Source organism: Mobula hypostoma, chromosome 16 (assembly GCF_963921235.1).
Source record: "Mobula hypostoma chromosome 16, sMobHyp1.1, whole genome shotgun sequence".
NCBI lineage: Eukaryota > Metazoa > Chordata > Chondrichthyes > Myliobatiformes > Myliobatidae > Mobula > Mobula hypostoma.
This window is the reverse complement of record NC_086112.1, coordinates 72132383-72144413: the sequence shown is the minus strand read 5'-3', so window position 1 is coordinate 72144413 and position 12031 is coordinate 72132383.

The following is a 12031-nucleotide window of genomic DNA, read 5'->3' as shown; positions in this document are numbered from 1 at the left end:
TGTGTACAGTTCTGGTCACCGAATTATAGGAAAGATGTCAACAAAATTGAGAGAGTACAGAGAAGATTTATTAGAATGTTACTTGGGTTTCATCTCCAAAGTTACAGAGAACGGTTGAACAAGTTGGGTCTTTATTCTTTGGAGCGTAAAAGGTTGAGGGGGGACTTGATAGAGGTATTTTAAACAATGAGGGGGATAGATAGAGTTGACGTGGATAGGCTTTTTCCATTGAGAATGGGGGAGATTCAAACAAGAGGACATGAGTTGAGTGTTAAAGGGCAAAAGTTTAGGGGTAACATGAGGGGGAACTTCTTTACTCAGAGAGTGGTAGCTGTGTGGAACAAGTTTCCAGCAGAAGTGGTTGAGGCAGGTTCAATGTTGTCATTTAAAGTTAAATTGGATAGATATATGGACAGGAAAGGAATGGAGGGTTATGGGCTGAGTGCATGTCGGTCGGACTAGGTGAGAGTAAGAGCTCGGCATGGACTAGAAGAGCTGAGATGACCTGTTTCCGTGCTGTAATTGTTATATGGTTATATGGTTATTTTTATACAGTCAAATTGTGCCTCGAGTTTCATTTTAATGTGGTTGACATTTAGCTGATCTCTGGAGTGGTCAAACCAGTCTCACCAGATTATTAGGCAACAATAGTTGACGTATCCACATTCCAGAAATTTATTCTTTCGCAAACAGAGACTAATTAATGTTGAAGGCAATTTAATTCCACCTATTCCACCAAGAATGGATTCTCAACAGAAAAAATCCCATGCTGGGTTTGCCGATTTTTTTTGGCACATTGAAATCGGTGGTTTTCAATTTTTTTTCAAATCAAGTTTAAGTATCATTATCATTCAACCACATATAGATACAGCTGATGGAGATGCATTCCTCAGTGCATTTCAGTACTGGTATCGGTATCAGTTTTGTTATTGTCACATGTACCAAGATACAGTCAAATACTTGTCATGTCTACTGTTCACACGCATACACTGCATTGAGGTTGAAGAAGGTAAAATGATAACAATGCAGAATAAAATGTAAATGCTACAGAGACTGAGCAGGTAAACAATAAAATACAAGATTGTAACATGGTAGATTTTGAGGTCAAAAGTTATCACGCAAGAGTCCAGGTAACAGTGGGGTAGAAGTTATCTTTGAGACCTAAATGGCACTGCGTACAGCGGCTATGTTGCGAGCTCCATTCCAAATCTACAGTATACTACTAATTTCTACAATTTTCTTAGCATTTTATGTTCAAGTAGTTGATAGTCACATCAGATACTGGGTCCCTAAATCCTAAGAACTTTCTACAGGGGCACAATTGAGAGCATCCTGACTGGTTGCATCAGTGCCTGGTACGGGAACTGTACCTCCGTTAATCGCAGGACTCTGCAGAGAGTGGTGTGGACAGCCCAGCACATCTGTAGTTGTGAACTTCCCATGATTCAGGACATTTACAAAGACAGGTGTGTACAAAGGGCCCATAGGATCACTGGGGACCCAAGCCATCCCAACCACAATCTATTCCAGCTGCTACCATCCGGGAAACGGTACCGCAGCATAAAAGCCAGGACCAACAGGCTCTAGGACAGCTTCTTCCACCAAGCTATCAGACTGATGAACTCATGCTGATTTGAGTGTCCCCTATATTACATTGACTGTTCTATTTATTATAAATTACTGTGATTGCACATTGCACACTTAGATGGAGTCTAATGTAAAGATTTTTACTCCTCATGTAAGAAATGGATGTAAGAAATAAAGTCAATTCAATTCAATACGTGCTTTCCAGCTTTTGTGTCTTCTGCCCAATGGAAGAGGGGAGGGGAGAAGAGTGAATATTTAGGGTGAGTGTGGTCTTGATTATGCTGACTGCTTTACTGTGACAGTGGGGAGTATAGAGGGAGTCCATAAAGGGGAGGGTGGCTTGCATGATTACTGAGGTGTGTCATTCGCTCTCTGAAGTTTTCCTGTTCTATACAATGTATAGAGCAGTACAGCCCAGTAAAGGACTTCCAGCCCTCAATGTTCTGTCTAACCCTTCACTCTTTGACATATCCAACCTTTTTCTCTCATCCATAAGACATAGGAGCAGAATTAGGCCATTCAGCCCAGCAAGTCTGTCCCACCATTCCATCATGGCTGATCCCAGATCCCACTCAACTCCATACAGCTGCCTTCTTGCCATATCCTTTGATGTCCTCGACCTGGCCTCCACCACAGTCTGTGGCAGAGCATTCCACAGATTTACTACCCTCTGGCTAAAAAAAATCCTCCTTACCTGTGTTCTAAAAGGTCGCCCCTCAATTTTAAGGCTGTTCCCTCTAGTTCTCGACACCCCCACCATAGGAAACACCCACCTTATATCGAGTCCTTTCAACATTTGGTAGGTTTCAACGAGATCCCTCCCGCATTCTTCTAAAATCCAGTGAGTACAGACCCAAAGCTGCCAAATGCTCCTCATATGTTAATCCCTTCATTCTCAGAATCATCCTCATGAACCTCCTCCAGGCTCCCTCAGTGACAACTTATCCTTTCTCAGATACAGAGCTCAAAACTGTTGACAATACTCCAAGTGTGGCCTGACTAGTGTCTTATAAAGTCTCAGCATTATCTCCTTGCTTTTATATTCTATTCCCCTTAAAATAAATGCCAACATTGCATTTGCCTTCTTTACCACAGACTCAACCTGTAAGTTAACCTTCTGGGAGTCTTGCACAAGGACTCCCAAGTCCCTCTGCACCTTCTCCCCATTTAGATAACAGTCTGCACTATTGTTCCTTTTACCAAAATGCATCATCATACATTTCCCAACACTGTATTCCATCTGCCACTTTTTTGCCCATTCTTCCAATTTGCCTAAGCTCTGCTGCAATGCATTGGTTCCTCAGCATTACCTACCCCTCCACCTATCTTTGTGTCATCCGCAAACTTTGCCACAAAGCCATCAATTCCATTATCCAAATCATTGACAATGTGAAAAGTAGCAGTCCCATACTGACCCCTGAGGAACACCACTAGTCACTGGCAGCAAACCAGAAAATGTCCCCTTTATTCCCACTGGCTGCCTCCTGCCTGTCAGCCATTCCTCTATCCATGCCAGTATCTTTCCTGTAACTCCATAGGATTTTATCTTGTTAAGCATCCCCATGTGTGGCACCTTATCAAATGCCTTCTGAAAATCCAAGTAAATGGCATCCACTGCCTCTCCTTTGTCCACACTGCTTGTTACTTCCTTGAAGAATTCTAACAGATTTGTCAGGCAAGACTTCCCTTGACAGAGACCATGCTGACTTTGACTTACTTTATTGTCAGTCTCTAAGTACCCCAAGACCTTATTCTTAATGATTGTCTCCAACACTTGCCCAACCATTGAAGTTAGGCTAACTGGCCTATAATTTACTTTTTTTTTTGCCTTCCTCCCTTAAAGATTTGGAGTGACATTTGCAATCTTCCAGTCCTCCGGGACTATGTCAGAATCAAATGATTCTTGAAAGATCATGACCAATGCATCCGTTATCTCTTCAGCAACCTCTCTCTGGACTCTGGGATGTAGTCCATCAGGTCCAGGTGACTTATCCACCTTGGGACCTTTGAGTTTGTCTAGCACTTTTTCCTTTGCACTAACAATGGCACTCACTCCTGCTCCCTGACACTCACAGACCTGTGGCACACTGCTAGTGTCTTCCACAGTGAAGACAGATGCAAAGTGCCCATTATGTTCATCTGCCATTTCTTTGTCCTCCTTTACTACCTCAACAGAATCATTTTCCAGTGGTCCAATATCAACTCTCACTTCCCTTTTACTCTTTATAAATATCTCTTAAACAGATCCTTTCTTTAAAAACCCTCTCATTTCCTGAAAAACATCTGTTTCCAATTTATACTTTCAACTTTGTGCCTAATAGCATCATAATAAGTTCTCCCCTGATTAGTTACTTTCACATGCCATCTGCTCCTGTTCTTGTCTAAAGCTATCTTAACAGTTAGGGAGTTGTCACTATCTCCAAAATGCACGCCCACTGAGGGATCTGTCAGCTGACCAGGTTCATTGCTTCATACTAGATCCGGTTTTGCCTCTCTCTAGTCAGCTTGTCTACATGCTGTGTCAGGAATTCTTCCTGGACACACCTAACAAATTCTGCCTCATCTAAACCTCTCGCACTCAGGATTTTTTTTTTTTGCATCTTTCCAAAATCTGCCTTCTGATCTGCTCCTCGGTGTTCCTTTTGCAATGGCGGAGTGGGGTTGTAGGTTACTTCCAATACTGAGATTGCTCCTTTTCTGTTTCTGACTCTCCTACGCTGAGTCAGTAGATAATCCTTTCTAGAAGTATCTGCAGTGATCATATTATCCCAGATTAGCAATGCCACTCTCCCATCTCTTTTGCCTCCCTCCCTGTATCTGAACCCTGGAACATCCAACAGCCATTCTTGCCCTCGTGACAGACAAGTCTCAGTAAACGCCACAATATTGTAGTTCAATGTACTGATCCATGCCCTCACTTCAGTGCCCTTGCTCCTGATACTTCTCGCATTAGGGTATATATATTTCAAGCCATTCAGCTGACTGTATTTATACCCTATCCTTCCTCAGTCTCTCTACATTTTGCACCAACTACCCCATCATTTGACCAATAACTCTAGTTCCCATCCCCCTGCCAAACTAGTTTAAATCTCCCCCAGCAGCTCTAACCAACCTGCCTACAAGGACATTGGTCCTTCTTAAGCCCCGTCCATTTTATACAGGTCATACCTTTCCCATACCAAGCCATTTTGCATCTAGGTAGAATAATTTCTATGCTGCATTGATAAACATTGGTAAAGGTCAATGGGCTTGCCAATTTTCTTCAACTTCCAGAGGAAATGGTGACATTAACCAGATAGAACATGCAGTTCACGGTGAATGACAGGGCCATTGGGGAGTACGGTAGACCAGAGAAACCTAGGGATACAAGTCCATTATTCCCTCAATGTAGCAATACTAGTTGACAAACTTTTGAAGAAGGCATATGGCATGCTTGCCTTCATTGGATGTCATATCATCGCTGAACGATATGTTGGAAAGACTGCACCTGGAATATTGCTGACTGCCATATTGTAGACTCATGTGCATGAAACATGATCTGCCGTTTGTGCACAAAGCTATGTTGGAAATTATTCAGAAAATGTGTAGCTTAGGTGATTGATGGTTGGATTGATTTGTTTTCCAATCTTGGCAGTTTGCTAGCAAATGATTCATCACCAAACGTTTCATCACTGATGGTGTCTTCTTGTCTGGTGATGAGATGTTTGCAAGCAAATTGCCAGGATTGGAGAACAATTCAACCCAACAAAGTTATGTCCTTATCCGTAATGCGTTTTCCAAATGCATATAGATTCTGTCTTTTGGCATACCCTCCAGGCATACCCTACCACTGATGTTAAACTCACTAGGCTGTGGCTTTTTCTTACAGTTCGTCTCAAATAAAGGCACAACGTGAGACCGTTTTACAGTACCTTATCCAATACTAATGAAGATACAGATATGTTTGAGACAGAAGAGATTCTGCAGATACTCAAGATCTTAAGCAACACATACACGATGCTGGAGGAACTCGCCAGGCCAGGCAAAAAAAGAATAGTTGATGTTGTGACTGAGAATCTTCATCAGGACAGTTTGATGAAGACTCTTGATAAAGGATCTCAGCCCAAAACATTGACTATAAAAATTTCTACCAGAGTTCCAACAACTTCTTTCCAGCATCATGATATCTGAAGAGAACACGTCTGAGCAGCTGTGTGGAGCTCTCCAGTGCATTTTCAGTCTGAGTCTCAGCCTGGAAAGGGTCCCAACGGAGAAGAGAGATGGCAGTGCGACGCAGTGCACAGCGGCCACTCCAGAATGAATATCTGTTATCTGTCAAGTAGGATGTCATGCACAATCCTGATTTGATGGAGACAGACGTGAGAAGTGGGGAGGAATATCTGGTGAAACTTCTGAAATGCCTTTTTCGCTGCCACGGCTACTGTGCGATCTGAAATCTCCAGAGGGGAAGGCCCCAAATCCTTGGCTTTGCCTGTTGCTTGGCGGCCAGGGCCGGGGCTGAAGCGCTCGGCAGAGATGGTGCTCGGTGCTCGGTGTTGGGGGGGCTGGTTGGAGGCTCGAAGTTTTCAGATGTACTCAGAGTCGGCTGTGGTCGGGTGCTTCCAGGGTGCTGCATCGGCAAGTTTGCGGCGCTGGAGGTTCCTGGCAGGGAGAGTTTTTCTTCCTTCTACCATCTGCGTGAGATGATGGGACTATCTGGACTTTGAGACTTCTTTTTTACCGTGCCCATGGTCTGCTTTTCATCAAATTACAGTATTGCTTTGCACTGTTGTAACTATATGTTATAATTGTGTGTTTTTTGTCAGTTTTGGTCTTGGTCTGTCTTGTGTTTCTGTGATATCATACTGGAGGAACATTGTATCATTTCTTAATGCATGCATTACTAAATGACAATAAAGGAGGACTGAGTGTCCTCGTAATCTAATCTACTCTAAAAAACTGTGTGGAAAACATCATGTATTGCCCCAGTACCCAAGAAGGGCCAAAGGAAAGTCTTGAATGACTACTGTCCAGTGCCCATGACCTCAAACATCCTGAAGACCCTAGAGAGGCTAGTCTTGGTTCACCTCTGACCCCTGGTCAGATCAACCCTTAATTCCATACAGTTTGCCTACCAGGAGTCGACAATGCTGAACACAGCCTGCTTCCATTTGGATAAGCAGATCAGCACTGTGAGGATCATGTTTTTTGATTTCTCAAGTGCCTTCAATACCATACAGCCCTCACTGCTGGGGGGAATACTCTGTTCAATGCAGGTTGGCTTTTCCATTGTATCTTGGATAATGGACTATCTGACTGGCAGACCACAGTTTGTGCAGCTTCAGAGCTGTGTGTCAGACATGGCTATAAGCAGCACTGGGGCCTCACATTGGCTCCCTTCCTGTTCACCCTGTATACCTCGGACTTTAGATACAACACTGAGTCATGTCATCTGCAGAAATTCTCTGATGACTGAGCAGTAGTGGAGTGTATAATGGGAGGACGGAAGATGAATACAGGAACTTTGTTAGATAGTGCAAGCTGAATCATCTGCAGCTCAGCATCAGTAAGACAAAGTAGATGATGATGGACCTCAAGAAGACTAAGCCTGCACTGCTGCCTGTTACTATTGATGATGAAGACATGGAAGTGGTGAGGACCTACACCTGGGGGTGCACCTGGACAACAGACTCGAGTAGAGCACCATCACACAGGCTGTGTACAAGAAGGGCCGGAGTTGCCTCTACTTCCTGAGGAGACTGAGGTCCTTTGGAGTATTCAGGCCTCTCATTCATATGTTCTGCTGGTCTGTTGTTGCCAGTACAATTTTCTATGTGGTGGTGTGCTGGGACAATGGCAGCAACAGGTTCAATAAACTGATTAGAAAGGCTGGCTCTGTTATAGGAGTCAAACTGGACACACTGGAGGCTCTGTTAGAACAAAGAGCCCTACAGAAAATCTTGGCACTTCTGGACAATGTTTCTCACCTCTGCATGCCATCTTGGCTGAACAGAAGAACACTTTTAGTGATAGACTGAGACAACTGCGTTGCGTCATTCTTACCCTCAGCCATCAGGCTCTATAATGAGTTAACCTATAGTCAGAGAAGCGATGACCCTCTCCTGTTGGACTGTTTGTGGTAACTTATTTTTTATTCTTTCCTACTTCTCTTCTAATATTTGTACATCTGTGCACTTGTAATGCTACGGTGACACAGTAATTTCCTTTGGGATCAATAAAGTATCTGTTATTTCAGTTTGAATTCTATTTCTCCTTTATCCATGGTGACTCTGAAATGCATAGGCGAAATACTCTGATGCGTGAAACCACAATCCCTGGAAACAGCTTTGTTCCCAACATAACAGGAAGACTAACATATTTTGCTGGTAATGTAATTTTTAACTAAACATAATGGATGTTGGAAGGCAATTAATTTGTCCAAAATACATGTTGTTCATGGTAGGAATATTATGTATCAAATGGTTCACACTGTTATCTAGCATACTGATTGAATTAGTTGCTGGAGTTGCTCAGTTTCTGGGAAACAAGAATAATAAGCTGTTATTTCCCTTCTTTTAGAATTAGCATGTTGTTTTTAATTCCATCTCCAACAGACAGTTTAAATATTAGCATGCTTGTGACATGTTAGTATGATGTCATGAAATGATACAAATTGTGGATCTTCTTGGGTACTGTCAACTGTACTGATCATCAGCTTTAAGAATTAGATGCTCAAACTGGTTGTGTAACTGGTGCATAATACCTGTCTTAGGATGGATTCAGAGATCCTACAATATGAATTAGACTGCAACCCAGTTACCATTTACCAATTTATGTGTGTTCCACTGGCTTCTAGTTTCTACCTCCTCTCTATCACAGGACACCTTTCTCTAACTGCAAGGTAAGCACGGACTAGTAAGTTCTGTCACTTGAATGGGGATTCTAGTATCAAGATTCCTAATCTTGAACACTTGTGTGGACAGGGAAGCTTTTAGTCAATTAATTGGTGACAAGGTAAAGTAATGAAGCTGCAGGCATTATCGATTATTAACTCTATGATTCAGTTGACAAATTCTTTAAAAGCTAAGAAAATGTAAGTATGTTAATGGAGAGGAAGGAAAATGTGTGTTCTGTAACTTTTTTTGCAGATTTATTTACAAATCTCCACCTACACCATGTACAAACACAATCCAGGTTAAAAGAAAAGCTGGACAAAAACTCAGATTAATCTGTAGAAAACAAATCTAACTGGTAGATTTTTTCTTCAGTTTAAGGAAACAAGATTGAGTATATTTGGTGTAAACTCTTTCAATGGCATTTTTAGTAATGATCAAAAGTGAAAATTGGGATTTACTTACTGTGTCTGAACTTAGTACTACTCTTTACGTTCATGTAAAAGGGAGAAAAGAACTTGCAGCTATTCTGCATTATGAAATGGCTCAACTGTATACGGTAATGTGCCTTGTCAAATGACAATCCAACATTTCAAGTGATTTAGAGACCTTTCTAATTGTAATTGGTAAAAATTATCAATTACAATTAGTTACTAATTGTAATCAAGGTTTACTATTTGATTTAGTTTAATTAACTAATTGTGATTGATAATTTGATAAACATAGTTGAAAAAGATATGGAGATTAAAAGATTGAGTTCATCATTAAAATAATGCCCACTCTTTTGTTAAATAGAATTTCTTTGACAGATGAATCATTTTAAACGAGTAATCACATTTAACATTCCATTAATCTGAGCTCTCAACAGAACAGAACACAACTACAACAACAACTACAACAACAAGAGCAAGCCCTTTTCCTCCATCCCAGGTCTTCAGCCTGCAGACTTCTGACTGACCTTCGGGCTTCGATCTTCAGTTTCAACCCATGGACTAGCTGGGTCTCTGAACTTCAGGCCTCGAACTTTTGACTTGCTGACTCACATATCTAGGAGGTTGTGAGCTCTCATGCCCACATGGACATCCGATCCTGGACTGGATCCCCAGGGGACTAGCAGACCCAGTGGGCCACCTGCCTGCATCCTTGCTGGTCCTTGTCCCCGTCCACAGCACTGCCAGCCCAACATAGGGATTTATCCTGAGTCATATAAATAATAAACTTAAAGAATTTTTAAAACAGGGAAACAGAAAATTGAAACAGGAACAATAGGTTTCAGAAGTTCAGTGATAATAGGGTCCTTTCAGAGAGAATTGTGTCCTTGCAGTGGACAAGGTAGGAAGACATATAGTCAAGGTAACTGTGTGAGTCTGTGGATTTTTTTGTTATGTCAGAATAATTTGTCTCCTGAGATGGAGACAGAGAAATCTAGAAAAGGGAGAGATGCTTCAGAAGTGGTCCATCATTGATGAGGGTACCCTGGATTTGCCTATCGATTTGCCTATCACACCAACAGGTCAACAGAGGATGCCATCTCCACAGCACTTCACTCTGCCCTGACCCACCTGGCAGCTCTTATGACAGAATGCTGTTCATTGACTTTAGTTCGGCATTCAATACTGTGATCCTCTCCAAGCTGATCACCAAACTTCGCCAGCTTGGTGTCAGCTCATCCCTCTGCAATTGGACCTTGGACTTTCTGACTAACAAACCCCAATCAGTTAAGTTAGACAACCTCTCCTCCTGCACTCTCACCCTGAACACAGGCGTGCCTCAAGGCTGTGTGCTGAGCCCTCTTCTGTACTCCCTTTTCACTGATGACTGTGTTCCTGTACATGGTTCTAACTCCATAATCAAGTTCGCAGATGACACCATGGTGGTTGGTCTGATCAGAGGGGATGACGAGATGGCCTACAGGGACGAGGTCCAGCACCTGGCCACGTGGTGTGCCGACAACAACCTGGCCCTTAACACCCCAGAAGACCAAGGAGATCATTGTGGACTTCAGGCATGCCAGGAGTCACACTCACGTCCCCAGCTACATCAACGGAGCTGTAGTGGAGCGTGTATCAAGCTTCAAATTCCTTGGTGTCCACATTTCCGAGGATCTCACCTGGTCCCTGAACTCCTCCATCCTGATCAAAAAGGCGTAACAGTGCCTTTATTTCCTGTGGAGCATCAAGAAAGCTCACCTCTGTCCCAGGATACTGACGGACTTTTACCGCTGTACCATTGAGAGCATACTCACCAACTGCAGCTCAGTGTGGTATGGCAATTGTCCCGTATCGGACCGTAAAGCACTCCAGCATGTGGTGGAAACTGCCCAGCGGATTATCGGCACCCAATTGCCCACCATTGAGAATATCTACCATAAACGCTGCCTGGGCAGGGCGAAAAGCATTCTCAAGGATGCATCTCACCCTAACCATGGACTTTTTACTCTCCTCCCATCCGGTAGGCGCTACAGGAGCCTCCGTTCCCGCACCAGCAGGCACAGGAAGAGCTTCTTCCCTGAGGCTGTGACACTGCTGAACCTCATATCACAGCGCTAAGCAGTATTGCATCCGTATTGTACTGTCTCAGTACTTTTATATTTGTGTGCTGTAGCACTTACTTTTTATTCACAGTTATTTTGTAAATAATTCTTTGCATTTCTGGTCAGATGCTAACTGCATTTCATTGGCTTTGTATCTGTACTCGGCACAATGACAATAAAGTTGAATATAATCTAATCTAATTGAAGTGAATTTGAGAGTGGGGTGGAAGTTGGTGGCAAGGTGGTAAAAAGGATGATCTTCGAAACTGAAGATCGAAGCCCAAAGGTCAGTCAGAAGTCTGCAGGCTGAAGCCCTGGGAGGGAAGAAAAGGGCTCGCTTTTGTTGTTGTAGTTGTGTTGTGTTCTGTTGAAAGCTCAGATTAATGGAATGTTAAATGTGATTACTCATTTAAAATGATACATCTGTCAAAGAAATTCTACTTAACAAAAGAGTGGGCATTATTTTAATGATGAACTCAATCTTTTAACCTCCATACCTTTTTCAACTATGTTTATCAAATTACCAATTACAATTAGTTAATTAAACTAAATTAAATAGTAAACCTTGATTACAATTAGTAACTAATTGTAATTGATCATTTTTACCAATTACAGTTAGAAAGGTCTCTAAATCACTTGAAATGACGAATTGTCATTTGACAAGGCACATTACTGTATACAGTTGAGCCATTTCATAATGCAGAATAGCTGGCAAGTTTTACAAGGATGTTGCCGGGACTTGAGAAACTCTGTTACAGAGAAAGGTTGAATAGGTTAGGACTTTATTCCCTGGAGCGTAGAAGAATGAGGGGAGATTTGATAGAGGTATATAAAATTATGATGGGTATAGATAGAGTGAATGCAAGCAGGCTTTTTCCACTGAGGCAAGGGGAGAAAAAAACCAGAGGACATGGGTTAAGGGTGAAGGAGGAAAGGTTTAAAGGGAACATGGGGGGGGGGCCTTCTTCACACAGAGAGTGATGGGAGTGTGAAATGAGCTGCCAGATGAAGTGGTAAATGCAGACTCACTTTCAACATA